This window comes from Chlorocebus sabaeus, chromosome 27, assembly GCF_047675955.1.
Source record: "Chlorocebus sabaeus isolate Y175 chromosome 27, mChlSab1.0.hap1, whole genome shotgun sequence".
NCBI classification, from domain to species: domain Eukaryota; kingdom Metazoa; phylum Chordata; class Mammalia; order Primates; family Cercopithecidae; genus Chlorocebus; species Chlorocebus sabaeus.
Genome location: NC_132930.1, coordinates 6,219,567 through 6,246,862, shown reverse-complemented (window position 1 = coordinate 6,246,862; position 27,296 = coordinate 6,219,567). Strand labels below are relative to the sequence as shown.

General features: G+C 34.3%; 1 protein-coding gene across 1 annotated transcript in view; it reads right to left on the bottom strand.

The window, feature by feature from the left end:
• KCTD8 (potassium channel tetramerization domain containing 8) overlaps positions 1-27,296 on the bottom strand; it is a 278,800-nt gene that overhangs the window by 155,155 nt on the left and 96,349 nt on the right. The window lies entirely within an intron of this gene.

Genomic DNA, 27,296 nt, shown 5'->3' with positions numbered 1-27,296 from the left:
TGAACACCAAACCCCGAGATACACAATTTGCCCACATAACAAACGTGCACATGTACTTCGTGAACCTATAAAAAAAGTTGTAAAGAAACTTTAAAAAGATGTTTTGTACAGGAGTTGTTGGGGTGTTGGTGGAGCACAGAACAATTTTCACTTAGATATTCATTATAAGTAAATTTAAAAATTTTTAAATAATTCAGGAGATATTTTAAAGATAAATAATCTTCTACAAAATGACAGTTTTGAGAACTATTCGTGAATTTGTAATGCTTTTAGAAAAAGACATAAATAACTGCTTTTTAGGATACTTTCAGGAAATGCTTTTAGGAAAAGACCTAAATAACCTCTGTTATATTTACAATATAGATACAGATACAAGAAAAATGATTTTCTAGAGAGTGCAAAAGAGAAAACATCCTTTGTCTCAACAAAACGACTACGACCTTTTGGGAACCCCAACCCACAATAGAAAAAAATAGAAAATTTAAATTTCTGAATAAAATATTAGCAAGTATGATTCATTAGAATATTAAAAACAATATTAACAAACCTAGCAAAGATTCATCTCAGAAATATAAAATGGCTCTAAAACAATAAATATTTTATCAATTGGACAAATTAGAAAAAGAATACCTTCATAGAATTGAAAATTAATATGATAGGTTTCAATACCACCCAATTAGAAAACCAAGAATAAGTAATCTCTTTAAATAAATAATATTTAGGTCAAGGAAGCCTATCATACTCAATTAGACAAAATTTTATTTATGGTGAGTAACTGAAGGCACCTGCATCAAAATCAAAATCGAAAAATGTTATTTCAGGTTTACAAAACAACAAGACATTAAACAGATATGAGTTACAACTATGAGAGAAAGCATGACTATTTGCAAATCATAAATTGAAAAACAAAAAATAAGAAAATCTCATTTAAATGTCCGGGAAGATAATGAAACTGAAAATATCAGCAACTTTTCTCTGTACCAGTAACAGTCAGAAAATGTAAACAGTCATAATATAATGAATTACAATATCTTGAACAATAAACAATAAATGTATGATATCTACATGCCTTTATTAGGAGATACAGAAATAATTAGTGCTTTGTTTTTTAAAAAAGTATACAATTATATCTTCACTGTGTATCAAATAAAATAATAAAAAGAAACTGCTATATAACAAATCTCTAAATGAGAGAAATCTGTTTAGTTTAAGAAAGATTGAATAAATTATGGAAAACAAATTAAATAAAATTTAAATGATAAATTGGAAAATATTTAGAGTAAATATGTCGAAAAGGGTGTTAACCCAGGAGACTATCTGAACTAATATGTTATAAAAGAAGAAATAAACACAGGTAATAAACACCTGTAAGATGTTCAATTTAACAAATAATCAATTATAAACTGTATGTTTTTTTTCTTGTGGCAAATTAGCAAATATGTTTAAACAATAACTAAAACAGATTGTTGGCCAGCGTGCAGTGAAGACAGGCTGGAGGGAGTATAAATTAGTTCAATTATGATTAAAAATCCATTTTAAATGGTCAAACCTATGAAAAAAGGACCTTGATCAAAATTATTTCAATTAAAATAATTACATTATTTTAAAAGGAAAAACTATAACCTAAAATAGTATATATGCTATATGTTTTCATAGAACATATACAGTCAGTTAGGTGCGGTGGTTCACGCCTGTCATCCCAGCACTTTGGGAGGCCAAGGCAGGTGGATCACAAGGTCAGGAGTTCGAGACCAGCCTGACCAATATGGTGAAATCCTATCTCTACTAAAAATACAAAAATTAGCCGGTTGTGGTGACGCGCACCTGCAGTCCCAGCTACTCTGGAGGCTGAGGCAGAACAATCACTTGAACTCAGGAGATAGAGGTTGCAGTGAGCCGAGACACTGCACTCCAGCCTGGGTGACAGAGAGAGACTCTATCTCAAAAAAAAAAGTGTGTGTGTGTGTGTGTGTATACAGTCATTAATTGTTGCTTCATGAAAAATTGCAATAATGTGGTACTTACACCACATTGTTGAGTGTGTAAAATGTTAAAAGTCCAAAGTTGTACAAATGACATGAACTGAACTATTTAAAATTATATATCCTGGGCACAGGAATAGTAGTAATATTTCATTCTGCTTAAAAATGCCCTATAACAACACATTTCTTTATTACAATATATGCAATATTTATGATAAAAATGGATATAAGTGCTTAAGTAAATAGAATACCACGCAGCAATTAAATTATATTGTTAAAGATTATTCAGTGATATAAAATTATCATCACAGTCTGTTTAACGAGAAAAACATACATTTGAATCAGCATTGCATCATCAACCTGTTATTATAGATAATATATAGGTACACGGGTAAACAGGTTGAAAATATACAGCAAAATATTAACAATAGTAATCTAGTAATGAAATTAGAGATGATGTGTATTTTCTTATTTATGCTTATCTCAATTTTCAGAATATTCTATAATGGAAATACATCATTTTCATATTAAAAGAACATAAAAGTTATTTTTCAAATTAGCATTAAAAATAATCTGACGTGGTTTACTGTTTTGTAAAATCTGTAATCCAGGATATAAAGATGTCAGAACAGCATTGAAATATACCTAAGAGAAAGGCAACTGAAGGTTTAACAGGTAAAGCATATATCTCTAGGAAAATTATTCAGTAAAGACCACCTAGATGCACGACAATATGCAACTTACGCTTTGTCTCTATGAAAACTGTAGAATATTTTTTTTTTTTTTTTTTGAGACGGAGTCTTGCTCTGTTCCACAGGCTGGAGTGCAGTGGCACAATCTCGGCTCATTGCAAGCTCCGCCTCCCGGGTTCACGCCATTCTCCTGCCTCAGCTTCCCAAGTAGGCGGTACTACAGGCGCCCGCCACCATGCCCGGCTAATTTTTTATATTTTTAGTAGAGACGGGGTTTCACCGTGTTAGCCAGGATGGTCTCGATCTCCTGACCTCCTGATCCACCCGCCTTGCCCTCCCAAAGTGCTGGGATTACAGGCGTGAGCCACTGCACCCGACCAGGAATATCTTAATAGGTAGCGCAACATGACTTTTTCTCTGATATATGCTCTCAGGATATTAAAACAGATATGTATGGATGTGTGCGTGAGTGATACCACATGTGTGGCTTTGATTTCTGACTTTAATGCAACATATAAAAACTTTTACAAAATATTATGGAGAAGGTTTCTGAAATTTGTGATAAAAAAAATTAACAAGTGCATGTTTCAAGAGATATAATTACTAAAGAGCTCTATAGTAGAGCAAATCAGAGAAATTTTTCAAAAGTAGATATATTTTAAATATATCTACTTTTTACAACAAGGAATTGGCAGGGAAGATGGTGAGAAAAATAATCTGCGATTTTAATAGAAAAAAGCTCTCTTCGTAAGTCCCTTATAGACGCACATGAAAACAAGTATGTAAGAGAAAAAAAGATTAGGCCTTTTCTGAACAGGAAAGCACATTCCGAATATTAAGTAGGAAAAAAAAAATTCCCATTTTTCAACAACTTTGCATGCTAGGGAAATAGAGATTTTGGAGGCAAGAAAAAAAATGGTTTAAATCTCTAGTTAAAATATTGATATTGAGCCTCACTGACTTCCTGTCCCAAATGGAAATGTTACCTGCCCAATATGCTGACAAGAGCTGTCTGAAGGCCAAATGTAATATAGAAATTTAGGGTTAATAAAGTGATTACCAATTGTAATATGGTTGCCTTCTTTAAAAACTGCAAAAAGTACTTTAAAAAATTCTAAATATATTAACAGTAACTCATGTCTTATTTATTGAAGAAAGAGAAAATACAATCTTTGGAGTCAAAGACAACAAAGAATTTTGGGGACCTGTGTTAGATATACAGCAGAAGAATCCCTCAGATCACAAAATAAATTTTTAAAGGGGCACTATTATTCTAGAGTTTTTAGAATCCCTAGCAAAATTCTAAACATACTGAGAGCAGGGTTTAAGAGCAGACATACAGCAAAAGACCCAACTTGATAAAATTAAACCTAGGAAAATTGTGGGGTTAATATCAAAGTAACTTCTGTTTAAGGAGTACTATACAAAATAAACAGGGTTGATTCAAATGATAAAAGGGTCAATCCATCAAGAAGGCATAACAATTGAATATATATATGCACCTCACAATGAAGCTTCAAAAAACAAACAAAATGACACTATGAAAATGAGTAGACATTTCTGCAATTATAGTTGAAGGTTTTAACACTCTTCTCTCAGTAATTAACAGAACAAGGAGACAAAAATATAGATTTTAACTTTCAACCAGCTTAAAATAATTGTAAATTCTAAAATGCTACAAAAAAATATTGAGAAGGAACATACACCAAGGCAGATCAATATTTTGAAAGAATTTAAATCATACATAATATGCTCCCTGATCACAATATTAGAAGCCAATAGCAAAATTATATTTCAGATAATTGCCAAATACTTGAAAATTAAACAATTAGCAGTTTTATAATAACCATATGAAAGACTTGTACACAATAGAAAAACAATGTTCAAGTCAATATATTCAAGTCAACAGACAAAACTTAATAAAAAATGGAAATCAACTTGACCAGACAGATCAAAAAGAAAACACAAAAATGGTCAATAAACACATAAAAAGTGTTCAATGTCATTAGTCATCAGGAAAATACAAAAAAAGACTGTCAGCACCAAATATGTAAAAGGGTGTGGAGAAACAGAAACTCCTATATGTACAGCCACTTTGGAAATCTGTTTTGAACTCCCATAAAGTGAAATAGACACATAATTTGATACAATTCTACTCCTGGACTTGCCCAAGGTAAATAAAAACATATGCCCACACAAAGAATTGTACAAGAATATATTTATAATACATAAAAGTTGGAGGCAACCTATATATGTACTTTTTTTCTTTTTCTTTCTTTTTTTTGAGATGGAGTCTTGCTCTGTTGCCCAGGCTGGAATGCAGTGGCGCGATCTTGGCTCACTGTAAGCTCCACCTCCCAGGTTCACACCATTCTCCTGTCTCAGCCTCCCGAGTAGCTGGGACTACGGGTACACACCACCACGCCCGGCTAATTTTTTTTTTTTTGTCCTGTATTTTTAGCAGAGATGGGGTTTCACCGTGTTAGCCAGGATGGTCTTGATCTCCTGACCTCGTGATCCACCTGCCTCAGCCTCCTAAAGTGCTGGGATTACAGGCATGAGCCACCGCATCCGACTGACATATGTACATTGTAAAGATCGATAATTAAACAAATTGTGACATATTTGAAAATGGAATACTATTGAGCAATAATAATAACTTAACTACTGACAATGCAACAACATAAACCTGAGCAAAATTAAGATGAACACTCCAGAGCATATACTATATTATTCCAAAAGTCCAAGTTCAGGCAAAATTAATCTATGGTGATAACAATCAGAAGAGGACTTGCCTTGGAGAAGGAGTTATGATGAAGATTAACAGGAAAAGACAGGGTGAAATTTTCTGATGTGATGATATGTTCTACATTGTGATAGGATCGTATATTATATGAATGTATTAAATATATAAAACATATATAAAATATTTATAAATTTTGCTGACTATAAATAATACCTTAAAGGAAATTTAAAGTCCACAACATGAACTTATGTACAGCCATACCTTGGAGATATTGTGGGTTTGGTTTGAGACCATAGCAATAATGCAAATATCACAATGAAATTATTCACATGAATTGTTTGGTTTCCCAGTAGCATATTAATGTTATTATTTAAACTGTACTGTAGTTATTAAATATGCAATAGCACTTTGTCTAAACAACATACATACCTTAATTAAAAATATTTTACTGCTAAAAAATGCTAACTCATCTGGACCTTCAGCAAGTCTGAATCCTTTTGCTAGGGGAGGATCCTTGCCTAGATATTGATGGGTGCAGACTGAGAAGGGTGGCGTTTGCAGAACACTGACGTGGCTGGAACAATTTCTTCAAATAATACAATGAAGTTTGCCTCATTGATGGATTATTCCTTCTACAAAGGCTTTCTCTGCAGCATGCAATGGCATTTGATGTCACTTGACCTACAGTGAAACTTATTTCAAAATTGGAGCAAATCCTCTCAAACCCTGCTGTTGCTTTGTCAACTAAGTTTAAGCAATAGTCTAAATGCTTTGTTGTCATTCAAACAATGTTCACTGCAGGTTCACAGCATCTTCACCAGAAATAGATTCTGTCTCAAGAAACAACTTTTCTTCCTCATTCATAATAAGCAATTCCTCATTCATTCAAGTTTTATCATTAAATTGCAGCACTCCACTTTGAAATCTAGTTATCTTGCTATTTCTACCCTATCTGTGGTTACTTGCTCCACTAAATTGTGAGCCTTAAAAAGGGTTGGAATCAACTTCTTCCAAACTCCTGTTAAGGTTGACCTTTTGACTTCTTCCCAAGACACAAATGTTCTAAATTTACGGCATCTCTAATGGCAAATCCTTTCCAGAAGATTTTAAATTTACTTTACCCAGATCTATACGAGAAATCACTATAGACAGCAGCTATAGCCTTAGGAAATGTCTCTCTTAAATAGTGAGGCTTAAAGGTCAAAATTACTTCTTGATGCATGGATCGGCTCTGCTGGCAGGCAGAAAACAACATTAATCTCCTTGTAAATCTCCATCAGAGCTCTTGGGTGACTAAGTCCTTTTTCAGTAAACAGTAATATTTTGAAAGGAATAGGCCAGGCGCAGTGGCTCACGCCTGTAATCCCAGCACTTTGGGAGGCCAAGGCTGGCTGCTCATGAGGTCAGGAGATCGAGACCATCCTGGCTAACACAGTAGAAACCCCATCTCTACTAAAAATACAAAAAATTAGCCGGGCGTGATGGCAGACGCCTGTAGTCCCAGCTACTCGGGAGACTGAGGCAGGAGAATGGCATGAACCTGGGAGGCGGAGCTCGCAGTGCAGTGAGCCAAGATTGGGTCACTGTACTTCAGTCTGGGCGACAGAGCAAGATTCCGTCTCAAAAAAAAAGAAAAGAAAAGAAAAGAAAGGAATGTTTTTCCGAGCAGTAGGTCTTGACAGTGCGCTTACAATACTCAGCAAACCATGCTATAAACAGATGTGCTCTCATCCAGGCTTTGTTATTCCATTTATAGAGCACACGTTGAGTACATTTAGCGTAATTCTTAAGAGCTCTAGGATTTTCTGAAGGGCAAGTATTGGCTTTAACTTAAAGTCATCAGTTGCATTAGATGCTAATAAGAGAGATAATCTGTCTTTTAAGCTTTGAAGCCAAGTATTTACTTCTCCTTCCTAGCTGTGAAGTCCTAGGTGGTATCTCCTTCCAATAGAAGGCTGTTTTCTACATACCGAAAATCTGTTGTTCAGTGTTCCTCATCAATTACTTAGCTAGATCTTATGGATAATTTGCTGCAGCTTCTGCATCAGCACTTGCTGCTTCACTTTGTACTTTTATGCTATGAAGATGGCTTCTGAAACCTCATGTACTAACCTCTGCTCACTTCTAACTTCTCTTCTGCAACCAGCTCATCTCCTTCAGCCTTCAGAGAACTGAACTGAATAAGGGCCTTGCTCTGGATTAGACTCTGGCTTAAGGGAATGTTTTGGTTGCTCTTCTATCCAGGCCATGAAAACATTTTCCATATCAGCAGTGTCTGTTTCACTTTCTTATCACTCATGTGTCCAGTGGAGTTGCACTTTTACTTTCCTTCAAGAATTTTGCTTTTCCACTCAAAAATTGGTTGTTTGGTGTCAAAGGCCTGGCTTTTGATCGATCTTGATTTTTGACATGCCTACCTCACTATGCTTAATCATTTTTAGCTTCTGATTTAAAGTGGAAAATGTGAGACTCTTCTTTTCACTTGAACACTTAGAGACTGCTGCATGATTATTAATTGGCCTAATTACAATATTGTTGTGTCTCAGAGAAAAGGGAGACCCATAGAAAGGGAGAAAGATGGGGGAAAAGCCAGTCAGTAGAGCAGTCAGAACACACACAGTATTTACTGATTAAACTCACTGTCTTCTATGGGCACAGCTCATGGTGCCCCTAAACAATTAAAATAGTAACATCAAAGATTACTGATCACAGATCACTTAAACAGATATAATAATATTGAAAAAGTCAGAAATATTGAGAAAATAACCAAAATGTGACTCAGAGAGAGGAAGTGCGCACCTCCTGTTTGAAAAATAGCTTGTTCAACACAGGGTTACCAAAATCCTTCAATTTATAAAAAAATTGCAATATCTATAAAGTACAATAAAGTGAAGTCCATTAAAATGAGTTAATGAATAAAGACATTAATCTTTTAGGGTTTTGAAAACAATAAAATTAAAATTTAAAATACCTAAATGTAGTTTATATTATATACTAACAAAATATGTTAATAATCACATTAATAATCTATAATATAAAATGTTATGCTGAACAAAATCAGTGCCTACTACCTGAAAATTAACTGACCACATTACAGGTTTTTGTTGTTGTTGTTGTTTGTTTGTTTTGTTTTTGAGACACAGTCTCGCTCTGTCACCAGGCTGGAGTACAGCGGCCCAATCTCAGCTCACTGCAACCTCCGCCTCCCAGGTTCAAGTGATTCTCCTGCCTCAGGCTCCCAAGTAGCTGGGACTACAGGCACACACCACGACACCCAGCTAATTTTTGTATTTTTAACAGAGACAGGGTTTCATGATGTTGGCCAGGATGGTCTTGATTTCTTGACCTCGTGATCCACCCACCTTGTCCTTCCAAAGTACTGGGATTACAGGCGTGGGCCACCGTGCCTGGCCCACATTACAGGTTAATTAATTAACTAATTAATTTTTTAGAGACAAGGTCTCATTCTGTCACCCCGGCTGGAGTGCAGTGTTAAAATCGTAGCTCACTGCAGCATCAAACTTCTGGGCTCAAGTGATCCTCTCACCTCAGCCTCCCAGGTAGCTAGAACTACAGTTGTACACCACCACACTAGGCTAATGTTTTCATTTTTTTGTAGAAATGGGGTCTCCCTATGTTGCCCAGGCTGGACTCAAACTCCTGGCCTCAAGCAATCATCTTGCCTTAGTTTCCCAAAATGCTGGAATGACAAGGTTAGTCATTGGTCCAGGTATGTACTTAATACTAAACTAATTGTATTTTTCTCCATTCAAACTACTATGGAACTATCAGTTGCATAGACTATCGTGACACTACAGGATTGGATTTCATTGCAAGGCATCCTTTGCACATTAAGCCTCCCTCTCTCCTTTGTTATTTGCTACAAAGTTACAGTAGTGCTACAATACAGGCCTAAAAACAGAAACAAATACAGGCATGAGATGTGGTATTCTGACATAATGGCCAAGGAGTTGATTCACAATATGCTTATATTATTTTTTCAATTATCACTGAATTGAAAACAGAGAATTTTAATATTAAGGAATTCCTATAAATATGTGAAAGGACTGTGTGTTATGGGCCACCATTTGAGAAACACTGCTCTAAACTTACCCTTTCTGTTAGCAATACACATTCTCTAAGCAACAGAAAGTAAAATATTCATATTTGTTCCCTCCTCACTGTTCTTCAGCTTAAACTTTAGCTCCTATTTTTCTCTTCTTCTTTGTTTCTTTGTTCTGTCATCAAGTCCCAAGAGATCACTTCACTGCCTTTCCTATGCCTTCTAGACATACTATAATTGAACTACTTTAGTATGTTTCTCAAGCCTGAATAGACAGTTTCTTCTTTCTTATGCTAGGTATTTCTAGGACTTATTTTGTTCATTTATAGTAGTCTAGTATTTAAGAATATTTTATTAAGTACTAAGAACAATAAGTTAGCCTTTAAGTTTTAATTTACCGTAGTAATTATTTTTAACTTATTCAAAAATCCCCAAGTTTTAATATAAACTATTCCAATAAATAATAAATGTAAAAGAAGAATGAATATCATAGACATTCAAACAATAAAGAAAATTGAAAATGTTCTCAAACATGTTCTTGGCAGATTGGAATAAATTGCCCCCAAACATGGTTTCAAAAGTACTCTTTGGTCAGATTTATACAAGGCAAAATGAAGAACTGGTAAAATAGCAATAAATTCTAGAGGTAAATTCAACCTACAGAGATAGTTAAAATAAAAATAAACCATCGATCCCAGCTATCTAAAAGACTATTTACATACACCTAATTTATCATATAGCATTCACAAAACATTAAGTGCTGCAGAGAGCTAGCAAAACCAGGATCAATTTCATTAACTATAAAAAATCAAAAAGTTTATACATTTAGCATACATACTGATCAAACTTATACCTTCTCTTTAGGCCCCAAATATAAATATATTCTCCTCTAGTGAAGAGATGTTCATGTTTGTTTGCTTGCTTGTTTGTTTGGAATCAAATCGCTTCTTACCCTCTCAAGTAGACTACATATTTTTGAGTACAAGATTTTCAACATAGCCTAGAACTGGGGAGAATACACGTATGTGTTATATAATTTAAGACTGATTTATACATTATCTAGATGAGAAAACAAATAGACTTTAAAAAACTTAAATATAAAAGGTTGCTTTCTGGGAAACAAAAAAAACACACACACGATGAAAGAAATATAAGAAAAAATCTAGATGCTTATATGCTACTAGAGATTTCAATCTAGTTAAAGAGTTCATAATTTATATGGCAATGGTGTAATTTTAACAAGTTGCTACTTTCTTAAAGAAATGGTATGAATATTGTTAGATCTGCATTTGAATAGCTGATCAGACTTAGAGACTTAGAGATCAATATGATCCCATTTTCAAATTCTATAGCAGTTTTCAAGTTTTTATTCAAATGACTATATGTACACTTCTATATCTCGATCTAGCTTTTTCAAAATTACCTTAGGATCGTAAGATCATTCTGCCTGGTTTCTTAGTTGATTGCTGTAACTGGATGCCCTTAGTCCTCATTCAAAAGATATTTATTGGGGGGATATCATAGCAGACTGCAAAAGCTGTGATATTTTATATCCCCACATTCTTATATTCTGAAGATATTTTAAATTCAACTCCCATGTAAAATTGTGGTCACAGAATTTCAACTGTCACAGACATTCTTTATATTTAAATTCTAGTCACTGATTTCAACTAATTTCAGCTTGATTATACAACTATATCACATGGTTAAAGTAATTAAAGTAATTAATAAAAAAATGGCCAGAGGTTATTTTTAGTGGCAGACTTCAAGTTCAAAGAAAAGATGAAACTGACTCAAACTAAAAATATATGCACATACACATGTCACCCACCTCTTGGCTTCATGAAAGAGACTGGAACACAGATGACAGCACTAGTACAAAGAGAAATGTGTCATGCTGACTGACCCTTCTGACTTCTCCAAGTCACCACAAACTGACACTCATTTATAGAGCTTGTGCTCTTCCTAATTACATACATACCTTTTAGTTAAAGGAAACACACGTCTTCATGTTTAGTACGAGGGATTAGAATTGTAAACTTGGTTTTATAAACCATGAACACAAAAAGTAAAGCATATATTTGGAGAGAAAAAGACTACTGAGACCTTAATTGAATATCTCCTGGGCTCAGTGGAAAATGAAGAAATAAGTCCAGTGTACCAAAGAATTGTCTAGAGTTCTTCAGATTGAGGTACTCCAAGACACATTATCTTGAACGATATTATGGCCCACAACATCAAATACAGCCATGTGATGGTTGGGTGTGTAAGCAGAGACTGCTGCTCAGATGCTGTAAGAAAGGATATAATTCCAGACCTTCTTAAAGTGAACGTCATGCTAACTTGTAGAAATAAGAAATTGCTCACATTATTTAAAAGCTACTATCATACCTTATTACACATGGTAACATCAGTGTTAAGTACACCTAATAAATGAAAGGTCAGCTGAGTTTCTCTGGTTACGGTCCATGACAATCATGGTTGGAACATGGGCTCTGGGCCACAGGTGGAGCAGGTCAGTTCTTCAATATCACCAATGTGGCACAAAACAGACATGATGGCAAGTGACTCAGCTTTCATTGACAACTAAATCACTAGGATAAGAGTGCACCCTTGAAGAAATCAAAAGCCAGTGGCTACTGGTCAGTGGGGACCTTCCATCCACCATCTTTAACATTTGATCCTGGAAGAGGAGTTCCATGAAGAAACCCCTCAGTTTGCTCCTATTAATTCCACATTGTTTAGTGCAGTACTCCTGAGCTTTTTAAACTAAACATCTTTAGTTGACAAGGAAGCCCAGAAAACCATTAACAAGTAAGTAATGCATAATTTTTGTATATGGCCTCAATATAACTAATGAGAAAATTATATTAGATGAAAATGTGAGCATTATCAACACTGATATTTATAATTAATAATAGAATTTTATATATAACTTTTCAGCTATAAGGTTTTAAAATCAGCTGTGAATTTAGCAGTATTATATGCATGAAACAGAATCATGGTAATGGCAATGCAAGCAGCCACATGTTTCTCCTGGCACCATTAAATAAATAATTAGATACATTTATAGGGGGAAAGTGCCATTATTATTCCTGTAGGGCACAATACAGCCTTTCACTTGAAATAAGTCAGCAAGTTACCTTAATGATAAATAATGCTATATGAATATCACAGTGGGAGAACTGTTCTCTAAATACATACAGCAAGTACAAAAATTATAGCCCAATTTTGCTTAGAAATTCACCATTCCTTCCTAATGAGTGTATCTAGCTTCAAATTACGTAGAAGGACAAGGTAAAGACCATAATTAAAATGACTGTACTACACAAAAAAGAACATGCAACTTTGCATGGTAAAGACATTGTAGGTCAGCTATGAAAATCACTAAATAAAATAGCACAGTTAATTGGGCTAAACATTAGACAAGTAAAGAACATTCAAAACCCAATTTTTCTACTTCCATTTTTGTAACTCAGTTTTAAACAAATGCAATAAAGGCACTGGCATATGTAACATTGATCTGAAAGTCCAACTTGAAAATACAGGTGTAAATCAGTTTCAGAGAATATTACGCTTAATGCCACTTGTTTCAGTGAGGGTAGAAAATAAATGCAAACTACAGTGAAAAATGAATATAAACTAGCCAGAATCTCAAAGAAAGATGCAAGTTAAGTGTGTATGTATCTTCAGTTTGTTTTTCCGATCAATGATACTCATTCTAATAGTGAATATATGTGTATCTTAACTACTATAAGTATTTATTTGTATATTAATTCCTCACTAAAAATACTTATTAGAAAAGCTATACACATTGCTTTAGAAAGGAAGTGATAATGATGTGTTGAACATCATTAAAGTCTACACATATGATTCTAGATTAGTGACCCTTCTCAGTCCTTGTTGCTTACAGCCATGTATATTCACATTTAAGAACAAAAACACTTCAGACACACGCACAAAAACCAGTTATATGACCTTCTTGCTGTGTTCACCCTCCATGACAGGTTGGCAGTATTTCTGGTATTGATTCCCTCTTGCTTATTGAAACTTTCCCTTCTCAGTTGGCACAGTTCTCCCTCTTACTACCCTTGAGTCTCATTTTTTTCTGATTTTTTTCTCTCTTTCTTCAAATACATCTTTTTAGATATAAGTTCTTGAAACTGCACATTTATAAGGTGTATTTCTAGCCAAGACTATAGAAAAACTTAAATGATGCTAATCTATCCTTAGTATCACCACCACCGCTGCCACGGCCACCACCACCACCACCACCACCACTACCACCACCAACACTATCATCATCATTTAGCAACAGCTCTAGCATCCATCTTCACTTTTTGATTTTCATGCTTTGCTAATCCTAGGATAAACATTTTGAGATGACGTTAGGAGTGCATGTGGTCTGTTGGGGATAATGTCTGTGAACAATAAAAAGAAGAAGAAATATTCATAGGGAAAGCCTTCAGAATATGATGCAGATCTGAAAAATGTTTAAGGAAAGGAGTATGGGTGAGGAAAACAGCACTGGGCAGGGGGCACCTCAGATCACAATAAAGGCAAAGTCTTGGCTAATCCAATGGGAAACTTGAGAGCAAGGAATGCCTATTGCAATTGTCCAACATAGGCAGGAATGACCAGGCTCTAGCACCCTTGACACATTCTGTCATAGGTAGAGAGCTGTCCCAGAATAAAGCATGACTTTAGTTCAAAAGCTAACGTGGGATCCTGAAAGCATGAAAGACTAGAAGCTGTCCACTAACTGTACAGCTTACAACTCACCAGCAGGTTCTTTCCAGAAGGGAGAGCTGAGAGGTGCATTTCCATGACTGCCATTCCCCAGATACCTTCCAATTACACGACTAGATTTGACTTATGCTTCCTATCCTGAATCCTCCATTCCTAGTTCTAATTTTTTTCCAAGTAATTTTCCAAAGCACAACTCTGATTGTATCAAGGCCTATATTAAAATCCTTCAATATTATTTGATATTATTGTTTTATTAAATATTTATTAGTCATTATTTTAAAGCAAGTTAAAAATTTTTTAAATTGGCATCCAATACCCACCAAAATCTGGGCCAAATAATTCTTTCTGGGTTGATTTATGAGACAGTAAAGACCAGAGGAGAACACCTCAGAGCTAGAGAGAGATACGCTTTAGAATATTGTTTCTATCTACCACTGACTAGGTATATAACTTCTTTCACTTTGATTTCCTCATTAGCAAAATAAGAATATCTGGTATAGATCTTGCAACTGTTTACTGAGATAACATTAGGGCACAAAAATACTTAATACATTTTGATTCCCCTTTACTATTCTTCCTCCTCTGCCTGTATCTGATAATTTTCCAACTATTAAATATGTCTCAGACTTTCCTGCCTATGTTTTAACACTGATTCCTTTCAAAATTCTTTCTATGCATTATGCCATTTTTCCCAACACCTTCTCAGTTATCAAAATCCTACCCATCATCTGAAGCCTTACAGTCTAATCCCGTCTGAAAACCAGATGTTCTTCCATAATTTAGCCAAAATTAAAACTAAAACTAAAACTAAAAACAAAACCAGTTTGGACAAACATCCATGACCTGTCATATGTTCTATTTATTTCTGCACTCTTGTGTTTTCATGCATTCCTATAATAAGTGGGTCATTAAGTCAAAGTCAGTATATATATTTGTCTATATGTAAATATAAATACTAGAGCTTCTAGCACAACACTTGAAGTAGCCGCTCCTAAAAAGTATTTTAATTTAACATGAGCTTGCAATATGCAAGCTAACAACTCCAAAGATTTTTTAGTGGTGTTCTAAGGATATATTTTTATGTATAACTGCTCTATAAAAGATATATTTTAAAAAATGAATAAAGTTTTCATTGTTTAGAAGAATATTTGATAACCACTACTTTATGAAATGCCACCAATGTAAAATGGCATTTAATGAATCAGAAAAAGTAGACTATCATTTCCATTATTTATTAACAAATATTGATTTTCTGCCCTAATTCAGCCTAAGTCCTTGAAAGGGCTGTCAATACCTACTCTGTTCTTCATTTCTCCTCCTATGTTCCTATCCAGTCCAATCAGACTTTCGTCAAAATTACATGAATGCAACCACTATTGCATTCACCAATTAACTCAATATTAGCTACCTGGGATGTCTCAGGGTAGATTCCAATTCACTCAATATGTCAATTTTATTCAGATATATTTCCAAATTTAGACCCTCGGCTTCCCTGACCTCCATCTATAAATGAATTCCCTCCAATTTATTCATTCTTTTAAATGTGCTCTGTCTTCACATTCTTATAATTATCTGTCATTATTTACATACTGATATTTAAATTGGTGAATTTTGTCTGTCTTCTTCCCTAGAATGCAAGTTTAATGAAAACATGAACTATGTTTTACTCACCATTTTATTTTCAGCACCAGGAACAGCTACTGGCTGTCTAAATAATTGTGAAATGCCTTAATAAATGATGTTCTGGGGATAACATCATGGGTTAGTTGATCTGACATTTTCACCACAGGACTCAAATGAGTTCAATTTTAAGTCATTAAAAAGAATTTGTGTGCATTAAAAGTACCCAAACAAACCCACTTAGTTGGTATGAAACTAAGTTAGATTTTCATATCATTTTGGCCGTTTCTTCAGAAAACCAAATAACACAAATTGCTACAAAATTATCTTGGTCATTGGTTTTTAAATTATATATTCATGAACCATAAGGTTTCAACAATGTCTACAAATTTCAACAGGAACCTACATATCTGCGGAGATGTCTGAAATGAGAGGAACACTGAGTTTTAAGGGCTTAAGGTTCACATTCTTTAACAATGTAACAATCTAGAAAATATCTTTAATGTAAAGTATCAATATGGTACAATAGAACATAGAGGTCATAAGATCCTTGAAATAATGAATGTGGCCTTTCACTAACTGAACACTTTGTCTCTGCCTAGAACGCTGGTGAGTACAGCAGAGAGGGTATAGTTATTGGGTAGTTACAGCCACCCAATTGAACTGAAAATGTTTATTTATTTTTTATTAAATATTTTATTTCCAACTTATTCAGTCAACGTTCAAACTCCATTAACTGTCACAGCAGGCATAGTCTAAAAAGAATAAAAGAAAATACGTATTTCTTTTCTTTATTTATTTATTTTCTTTATTGGTGATGAACGTTTGGCAGGAAAAAAACGAGACTGGTGACATAGAGAACTTCTTACCTGGTCACTGCTATGGACTCAGACATTCTCTTCTCATTCCATGTACCCTAAAGCTTTTGCTCATTTCTGTGGATGAGTCCCAGGATTCATTAAAATGATGCCAATTGACCTAAATGAAAGTCTTATTAGCCATATGGGCCAGACTTTCGTCAGCTTACATTGAAATCATGCATGTTTTTCAATGGCCTGTTTGGGTTCCAGAATGCCTCTGAGGCACTGAAATGCTGACTTGTGGCTACGTATGTGACATATGTGATGATGGTTAGCCTGTAACACTAGGGTTTCTCAAGGATAATACCTAGCTTACTTGATTGACAAGGATGGGAAATTCAGTAAAAAGAGAATAGAAACACACAGGAAAAAGAATATAAACAGAAATATAGTAAAAAGAGAATAGAACATAAAAAGAGAATAGAATATATTATAAAAATTATTATTATATATATTTTATATTTATATTGTTTTATATATTTTATATATTATATATTAAAATTTATTATTTCTACTAAAAATAGAAATAATAAAGAGAATAGAACGACATCGGATTTTTAGAAATCATGGAAAATATAAAACAGATTGAAATATGAGAAAAGTATTTTCTAATATCCATAATCTAAAGGTAGATATTCACTGTATCCATCTACATATATTCCTATCTATGCTCAAGGTGGAAAGCAGAATGCCTAAAAAGGTATAAGTTATCTTTAGGCACCTTTATGTAACACCTCTCTATCTTCTTCCACTCCTGAAGTAGGTAGTCAATCTGACCATACTAGAATTTTTGTAAGCATCCATCTCATTCTCTCCCACTACAATATCAACTGCTTTTACCAAAACTCAGGTTGTGCTTACTTAGCTATAGATATTTTTTGTTGTCATCATTTTTAGTTAAGTATAAAGGTACATATGATAAAAATTCACTTATTTCAAGTGTACAATACAATGAGTTTTGGCAAATACCTACATGTAAGTGATGATTATTACTAGAATAAAGATACAGAATGTTTCCAAAAACCAAAAGGTTATCTTACCACATTGCAGTCAATCTCTGCCCTTCTGGCCACAGACAACCACTAACCTGCTAGAACTAAGTTTTGTGTCTTCCAGAATTTCACATGAATGAAATCATAAAGTTAGAAATCTTTTGTGTCTGCTTCATTTGGTCAACATAAAAGTACTGAAGTTCATCACTGTGGTTGTGTGTATCAGTTCATTTTTCCTGCTGTTTTTATTATTTTATATATTTTTGCTTCTTTTCATTTATAATTATTACAAGTATAAAAGTAATATATATTTATGGGGTACATGTGATATTTTAATACAAGCATACAATGTGCAATGACTAAATCAGGGTAATTAGTGTATCCAGCATCTCAGGAATTTATCATTTCTTTAAGAACGGAGCAATTCTACTCCATTATTTTTAAATATACACTAAATTATCATTTACTATAGTTTCCCTTTTGTGCTTCCAAACAGTAGGTTGCACTCCATCTAACTGTATTTTTGTACCAATTAATTATCACCTCTTTATCCCCCCTTCACACTACCCTTCCCTGCCTCTGGTCACCATCATTCTACTGTCTCCATGAGTTCAATATTCTTACCTTCCACATATTAGTGAAAACATATATTTGTCTTTCTTTGCCTGGCTTATATCAGTTAACATTAGCATCTAGAATGGAAGCTTATGTTACTGATTTTAGACCTTTTCACCTTTCCAACGTAAACTTTTAATACTGTCTCTAATCACTGTTTACCTCTATTCCACAAATAGTTGTTACTAAGACAAATAGTTGTCCACTGTTATGAAAGACAGAGCTACTACAGTCCAGTTATGTTACCTGGGTTGGAAAATATGCTTTGGATTGCTCCAACCATTGGATTGGTAACCCTGCAACCAACATTTTTTTAAAAATCTAGTAGATACTCAATCCAAACAAAAGTTATTTTTCTAACATCCTTCTATAACTCCCCCTTTCATATTCTTATTACCATACTTCTAATGCTTAGATTTTTTTTGCAATAACATATGTATCCTTTCTACCAATCTTTCTTCAAACTAAACATATTAATCTTCTATGATAAATTTTAATCCTATCAGCTTCCAGCTTGAACATATTTAAGTTCATTTGTTGTGTGTGTGTTTATTTGTCTATGTTTAACTCCTAATTAAAGTAAAAACCTCTTAGCTTGGCCTAGCAATCTTCCTACTCCCTGGCTTCAACATTACATTTCCAGCTAGTTTGATTCCATTCCTTTATGCTTACTTTTCAAACCATTGAAACTGGATGACTCTTCCCTAAGTATAGCACAAAGTCTCACCTCTAAACCTTGGCTCAGGTCATTTTCTCCACCTAAACCAGCCTTCATTTTCAGAGCCTTACCTCCTCCACTTGTCCAGATCACATCTGTATGATCCATCTCAGATACTTATTTTTAATGAAGCCTAAAGGAGATGCAACCTCCTCTCCCTGGATCATTTAATACATTCTTATTTTATCAACTTATTGAGTACTTACTGTCTGTCACCTAAGTGTTCAGTGCAAATTATTTCATTTGAGCCTTGTAAGGTCCTCATGGGTAACTAGTATTATCATCTCTATGTCACAAATGGAGAAACTAAGGCACAGGAATGTTAAATACTTGTAAGCACCATGCTGTGTTGCTTTACTTAACATACCCTTACAGTATCATAGATATAGTATAAATTCCCCAAAGGAGAACCTGTAAAACATTTAGCAAATAACTTGCATACAATGGATATCATTCAGTTAGTATTTATTCCCACTCCTAAAAGCAAAAAGAGTGAAAAATAACTATGAAATGCTCTTCATTTTAAAAAGTTGATATGATTGTGAGAAAATGAAAAAAAGCCCAAGAATTGGGAAGTAGGAAGTAAATAATAAGATAGCTTTAGCTGTCTCAACACATTGTCTTATATAATTGTTGTATTAAAACTAAATATTGAAGTAGAATACCTTATGAATATTTGAATTAATTGAGAAGAATTCAGTACTGATATTTATAATGAAAACTGTTTCCAGATAATTGAAGTTTACTCCTGTATTCAATAAAGCATTATTTAAAAATTACTAATTATTGTCAAAGGAGAATTATCAAAACATGATTTTTTCTGTCTTCCAAAACAGAGAACACTAATGTATAATTTATCGTTCCCTGAATAACATAGTCACTAGAAATATTGATTACTAAACTATGCAGTGATAAGGTCATTTTTTCAGGAGTTAGTAAGATCAATTAAAACATCTGCTTTATAGTTGAGCATGTTGCTTTTTTTTCTTTCGTCTTTTCCTCATTAAGAACTATGACAAAGTGTTTTAGGTTTTAGTAACTCCAACCCATGCTGTTAATATTTTGTGATCTCAACACTAAATTAACTAATTAACCAATGTAGTTTTATGCATAATTTAAAAAATATTCTTTGCCATTATAGATGGTTCTGATTCCATTATAATACTACATGAATTTTGTAATATGTTTGCCATGAAGAAATTGTTCTCATTTATTTCTGAGTTAATTTCTGTTTTGACAGCTAGGGTTGAATTCTGTGTAGCGTATTTAGATAAACAAAATAAATTACTGTTCATCCAATCTCTTCGTGAAAATTAGTTGGTCTATATATTGAAGGCATGGGCATGATAAATTAGAAATCAAAATTAGCACAGTTTTTCATTTTATAATATCAATCTCAAAGTAAGAATGTGGATTATTTGTCTTCTATTAATATATGGGGCAGTGCACTTAATTCAAATGTTTAATAAATGAACAAAACTGCTGAAAGAGTTAAGTATAATCATTAAAGTATATAAAATAATACATTTTATAGCTAAAGTTAACTAAATTACAAATCTGAGTATTATCATCAATAATCACTAGCAAAATGATCACTAAATTTAGAATATGGTTGTACAAACAAGTGCACACACATATTCAACCCTAAATATACACACACTACATATAACTTCTAGCCATACAGGCTTTGCCCCTCATACTTGAGCACACTTCCTCCTAACTTACTCCCCAACTTATTCTGAATTTTTCATAATTTTCAGAATTAAAAGTATCCAACTTGCATCAAATGTCTTTTTTACTGCTTCTCATTCAACTATAATATTTTACCTGCTTTATCAAAAATTTAGTAAGACCCCAAAGATCCCAAGCAGTTTGCTGTGAATTAAGAATGACTGATGTGGTCTTTCTTGTATTTCTTTGAATCATTTCTTCTTTTGTGGCAAAATAAAAATACAAAGAAAAGACTAAGCATTATAAGTTGACAGTTATTGAAAAAGAATTAATCCCACCAATAGATCGGTTAGGTTATTCTTAGATCAACACTTTTTCTACCTTCTATAAAGAATCTGGGAGGTGGTTTCTTTTCCTGAGACACAGTCTTGCTCTGTTGCCCAGGCTGGAGTGCAGTGGCACGATCTCAACTCACTGCAACTTCCACCTCCTGGGTTCAAGCGATTCTCCAGCCTCAGCCTCCCAACTAGTTGGTAGCCGAGTAGCCACCACACCTGGCTTTTTTTTTGTATTTTTAGTAGAGACAGGGTTCCACCATGTTGGCCAGGCTGGTCTCGAACTCCTGACCTCAGGTAATCCACCTGTCTCCGCTTCCCAAAGTGCTGGCATTACCGTGTTCGATAATCCTCACGGTGTGAGCCACCGTGCTCGGCCTGGGATGTAGTTTCAAATGAAAAGAACAGTGCACTACAATGTATGTCATCCAAATCCCATTTCTGTCTCAGACACCTGCTGTCCATGGAACTTGGAGACTTGTCTGTGTGAGGATATTGATGACCATCATGCCTATGACATAAGATTGGCATAAGACTAAAAATGCTTCCATATTTAGAATAATATTTTGAAAACTGTAGCATTCTATGAAATTACAAGATACAACTTTTGTAGACTATCCTCCTTTGTAAGATGCCATGCCATTTCCCACAAAACTCAATTTTAAAGGCATTTATATCAAAGAAAGTCATTTGAGGCAAAAAAAAAAAAAAAAAAAAAAAAACCTTCAAAACAATTACATAAACAGTTAAAATTTACATCACATGAATTAAACCACATCTCTTCCTCTATCACATCATTCTACTCCCTTTTCAAAGATGAGAAAATTAAGAAACAAAAAGGATAAATAACTTGACAACGGCAACAAAACTTGTAAAGTGGTGGTACTCAGGCAACCTGACAAAAGGGTTAGCCTTTGTCTTTCTTTGCTAGGCTGCCTTTTTCTCCTTTTCTCCCTTCTCTTCCATCATTACCAAACCACGGGCACCAAAAGAAAAAGTAATAAATATTTGAATAAATGTATGAAGCATTTGTCTTCCCTTAAGATTAATTCGGCCGGGCGCGGTGGCTCAAGCCTGTAATCCCAGCACTTTGGGAGGCCGAGACGGGCGGATCACGAGGTTAGAAGATCGAGACCATCCTGGCTAACACGGTGAAACCCCGTCTCTACTAAAACTACAAAAAAAAAAACTAGCCGGGCGCGGTGGCGGGCGCCTGTAGTCCCAGCTACTCGGGAGGCTGAGGCAGGAGAATGGCGTGAACCCGGGAGGCGGAGCTTGCAGTGAGCCGAGATCCGGCCACTGCACTCCAGCCTGGGCGACAGAGCGAGACTCTGTCTCAAAAAAAAAAAAAAAAAAAAAAAAAAAAAGATTAATTCAAGAGTAGTTATAGATAATACCATAAAATTCCTACTACGACTCTAAAAACAAAAGACCAAAAAGCTAAAGTGTGCTATAAGAGTATTTCAGAGTGTTTGAAGTATCACTTAACACCACTATTAATGGCAGAGGACTCTCTTCCTAAAGCCAATTCTCTTAACACAAGGGAACACAGAATATTAAGCTAAAGTTCATGAATAACTCTGCTTAAAGGAATCATTAGAACTAGACATATACTTCAGAGGATGTGACCGTGAATACCACATATAATGATCATCATTCTGCATTAAAATTTAAGGAGAAAAGATAACTTCTGTACACATTTTTTAAGTAGAGATTTTATTTCATACATTGTACCTTCTTTTTAAATAAATGCGCTCCTCTGGTATCATCAAAATAAAAGGAAACGTGAACATTAAAGGATTATTGTATCAGCACAGTAGTTATTCTCTCTAAACATAAATATTCTTTTATTATTATTATTATTATTATACTTTAAGTTCTAGGATACAAATGCAGAAAGTTCAGGTTTGTTACACAGGTATACACATGCCATGGTGGTGTGCTGCACCCATCAATCCACCATCTACATTAGGTATTTCTCCTAAAGTTATCCCTCCCCTAGACCCGCACCCCCCAATAGGACCTGGTGCACGATGTTTCCTTCCCTGTGTCCCTGTGTTCTCAATCTTCAACTCCCACTTATGAGTGAGAACATGCGGTGTTTGGTTTTCTCTTCCTGTGTTAGTTTGCTGAGAATGATGGTTTCCAGCTTCATCCATGTCCCTGCAAAGGACATGTACTCATCCAATTTTATGGCTGCATAGTGTTCCATGGTGTATATGTGCTACATTGTCTTTATCCAGTCCATCATTGATGGCCATTTGGGTTGGCTCCAAGTCTTTGCTATTGTGAACAGTGCTGCAATAAACATACGTGTGCATGTATCTTTATAGTGGAATGATTTATAATCCCTTGGGTATATACCAGTAATGGAATTGTTGCTGGGTCAAATGGTATTTCTGAATCTAGATCCCTGAGGAATTGCCACACTGTGTTCCACAAGGGTTGAACTAATTTACACTCCCACCAACAGTTTAAAAGTGTTCCTGTTTCTCCACATCCTCTCTAGTAAAAGTGTTCCTGTTTCTCCACATCCTCTCTAGCATCTGTTGTTTCCTTTTTTTTTTTTTTTTTTTTTCTGAAACAGTCTCACTCTGTTGCCCAGGCTGGAGTGCAGTGGAGCCATCTTGGCTCACTGCAAGCTCCGCCTCACCGATTCACGCCATTCTCCTGCCTCAGTCTCCCAAGTAGCTGGGACTACAGGTGCCCGCCATCACGCCCGGCTAATTTTTTGTATTTTTAGTAGAGATGGGGTTTCACCGTGTTAGCCAGGATGGTCTTGATCTCCTGACCTCATGATCCACCCGCCTCAGCTTCCCAAAGTATGTTTCCTAACTTTTTAATGATCGGCATTCTAACTGGCGTGAGATGGTATCTCACTGTGGTTTTGATTTGCATTTCTCTAATGACCAGTGATGATGAGCTCTTTTTCGTATGTTTGTCGGCTGCTAAATGTCTTCTTTTAAGATGTGTCTGTTCATATCCTTCACCCACTTTGATGGGGTTGTTTTTTTCTTTTAAATTTGTTAGTTATTTGTAGATTCTGGATATTAGCCCTTTGTCAGATGGATAGATGGCAACATTTTTCTCCAGTTCTGTATGTTGCCTATTCACTCTGATGATAGTTTCTTTTGCTATGTAGAAGCTCTTTAGTTTAATTAGAGTCCATTTGTCAATTTTGTCTTTTGTTGCCATTGCTTTTGGTGTTTTAATCATGAAGGCTTTGCCCATGCCTATGTCCTGAATGGTATGGCCTAAGTTTTCTTCTATGGTTTTTAAACACTGTTCCTTCTTTTATTAACTGACTTTCCCTGAAACATCAAATGCTTTTCTGATTGACATTGTATTAGAATGGCAGGATAAAGCTTATAATAAGAATAAAATGAAATAAATTTTGCATATACCAAAGTATTTATAAAACATATTAATCATCTAAATCATCAGTTATTTGTAGACTGGATAGTAAATATACCTTAGGAACAGAGAAGGAAACAACATATGTAGGAAATATCAGTAGACCTTGTTTTTATATGTACATTCTCTTGTACTGAAGTAAAATAAAATTCATAACACTCAATCTAAGTAACTTGTTTTATATAAATGTTATTTATTTCTTAATTATTTAACTCTCTTCTTTTGCTCTTGCTGCTTGTGAGAACTAGCTTATGCAGAGCGTGAATTAAATCTATATAGGGCAATAATTTTTATTTAGGCTTAGATAAAATTTCTAGCACCACAGACCATTCTGAATAAGTTCAAAATTCATCATGAGACCAGATAAGAGAGGTATTATTTAAAATTTGCATGTAGTTTTTTCCTAAATATTTTCAAGATGACAGACATTAACAAAATCATACATTTTTATTCTAACATCCTGTGATGCAGAGAAAATATACATATTTATATGACTTTTTAAAAATAAGGGACATTATTTCAGTAGGGTTAAATACACAGTTATGTAGATTATTACATTAAGGATACACATACATAGTAACAATTAACCCCTTCTCAGGGGTAGACTACTTTCCCTCATGATACGGGGGACTAGGAATGATTCAGTGAATTTCTTCCATAGATAGAAGTTAGCAGTAATACAAAACTTAAATATCCTTTATATTTTAATAAAATATTGTATTCATAAAGAGGAATATATGAAAAATATAAATTATAAATGTAATATAATGAAAAGGCAGATTACCCCGATTGTTTTATATACACCATCCAAATTCTCTAAGAAACTATAAAATTATGTGCTTTATATACTCCTGGCTTCAAACAAAAGACAAAAGAAGTTAAGAAGAGCCTTGTTCCCTGTTGTGCTTTACACACTTAGTATATATGGTTTGCTTTCCATCAGTGCCATCCAGGGTAAATAATACAGTCATCTTTCATGGATGTTTTCATAAAATTGCTAAGGAAAACTTAGACATAGCCAAAGAAAAAAAAATCCAAGCTGCCAGAAGGAAAACAACAATTATATTAATGGATGATTTTAATTATCACCACATCCACTGGAAGTCTAGAGAAGTAAACTAAGGAACAGGTGTTTTCTTATTAAACGAACAGAGAATTCTTTTTCAAACAACCAGGAGCATCGAGAAAGCAGAATGAAAAGGCAATCTTTATATTCAATTCATTAAAGTGAAAACAGAGAAATCCTGAAGAGATGCTTTCTAAAAGGTGATCATAAAAATTTAGTATCTGAAGGCTTTTAATTTAAAAAAATACACCAAATCAATGCACAGCCAACAATTCTTTAAATTTCAGATTAACAGGCATTAAATATCTCTTGAAAATGCAATCTACAAAGGCTCTTCTGTGCCTTATTTCATTTACTTATGTTTATATTTCTTTCCTCATGGCTTTTTTCCATTTGATTCCCAACATTTCTTCTCCAGTTTTCTCAAATGATCTTTTCCTCTCCCCTTCCATCAAAGTCCATTATTATCTCTTATTTTCTATCTCAAAGTAGAATTTCCCTGAGAGCCATCATTAAAAGTCTTCATATACGTCATTATGTTCACCTAATCTCAAGCAAGGTAAGATTTTTTTTCTCCCTTGATCGTACTCACTTCAAGTTTTTCATTGACATATTTCATCTGCCATTAAAATAGCTCTCAGGTTCATTTACCACATTCATTTTAAAGATCATTATTTTACAGGGGAGGCTATAAAATCAGTTTTCCTTGGAATAATTAAGACTGGAAGAGCTGTCTTCTTGTCAGAACTGGTTTAGGTAAAAATTGCCTTAAAGTATGGAAAATATACTAGACACATTAAGAAGTCTTTCTAAGCCATACAGTATATAATAAGACAATATTCATTATTTGGGCCATTGTTTAACATATTCTTCTCTACAAAAGAACACTCACTCAAAAATACAATAGAGCCTTCGGTGTTGAGATGGAAGGGTCAGAAATGAACTAGAAACTTTTAAAACATGAAATATTTAGTAGTAATGCCTCAGTTTCTTTCCTGAACAGGAGTAGATTTGTCGAACTCTTAAAAAGTACGAAACATTTCTGCTGTTAGTCAATTTGAATTAGTTTTCTAAACAATAATAATTTTTAAATACTCAAGGTAATATGTAATCTGCATTGCTGAAATGGTATGGTAGGTCCCCTTGAGCCATTGTAGGAAAAACACAATTATACTAGATTTTGCCAATTTTTAATGATTTAATGAGAAAAAGATTGATCTCTATGAGAGGTAATCTTGAAATAATAGGATATTAATTAATATTAAAAGCTAAATAATACATTAAATCACCAAGTGGTTGTAGAAAGCTTTCTTTGTGTCTGATGTAGTTCTAAGTGCCATAAACATGCATAAGTATAATACTGGCCTTGCTATTGAGTACCTTATAGTCAGAAAACCAGAAGTAACTATTATCCAAAGCAATAACTGTTAAGTGTCATAAGAAAGTAAAAATCTCAGAGCCCCACAAATCTCAGAAAGAAAAAGGGTCATTTTAGGCTGTTTACATTTAATCAGGAATCAGGGGATATGCTGTTAGTTGACTTTAATGGATTGGTAGCATTTCAACAAATGATGAAGGGAGAGGAGATAAAAAATTCCAGGCAGCAGAAATATAAATAGAGGTGAATGTACAGAAATAGAAAAGCCAAAGACAGGATAGAAAAGTTCTGAGCAGACTTTGGCTAAAATGCCAGCCACAAGTAGGTGAGTCAATGTAAGTGCTGACAGGTCTGAGAACAAATTTTGGTTGATTTTAGGTGCAAAGTTAAGAATT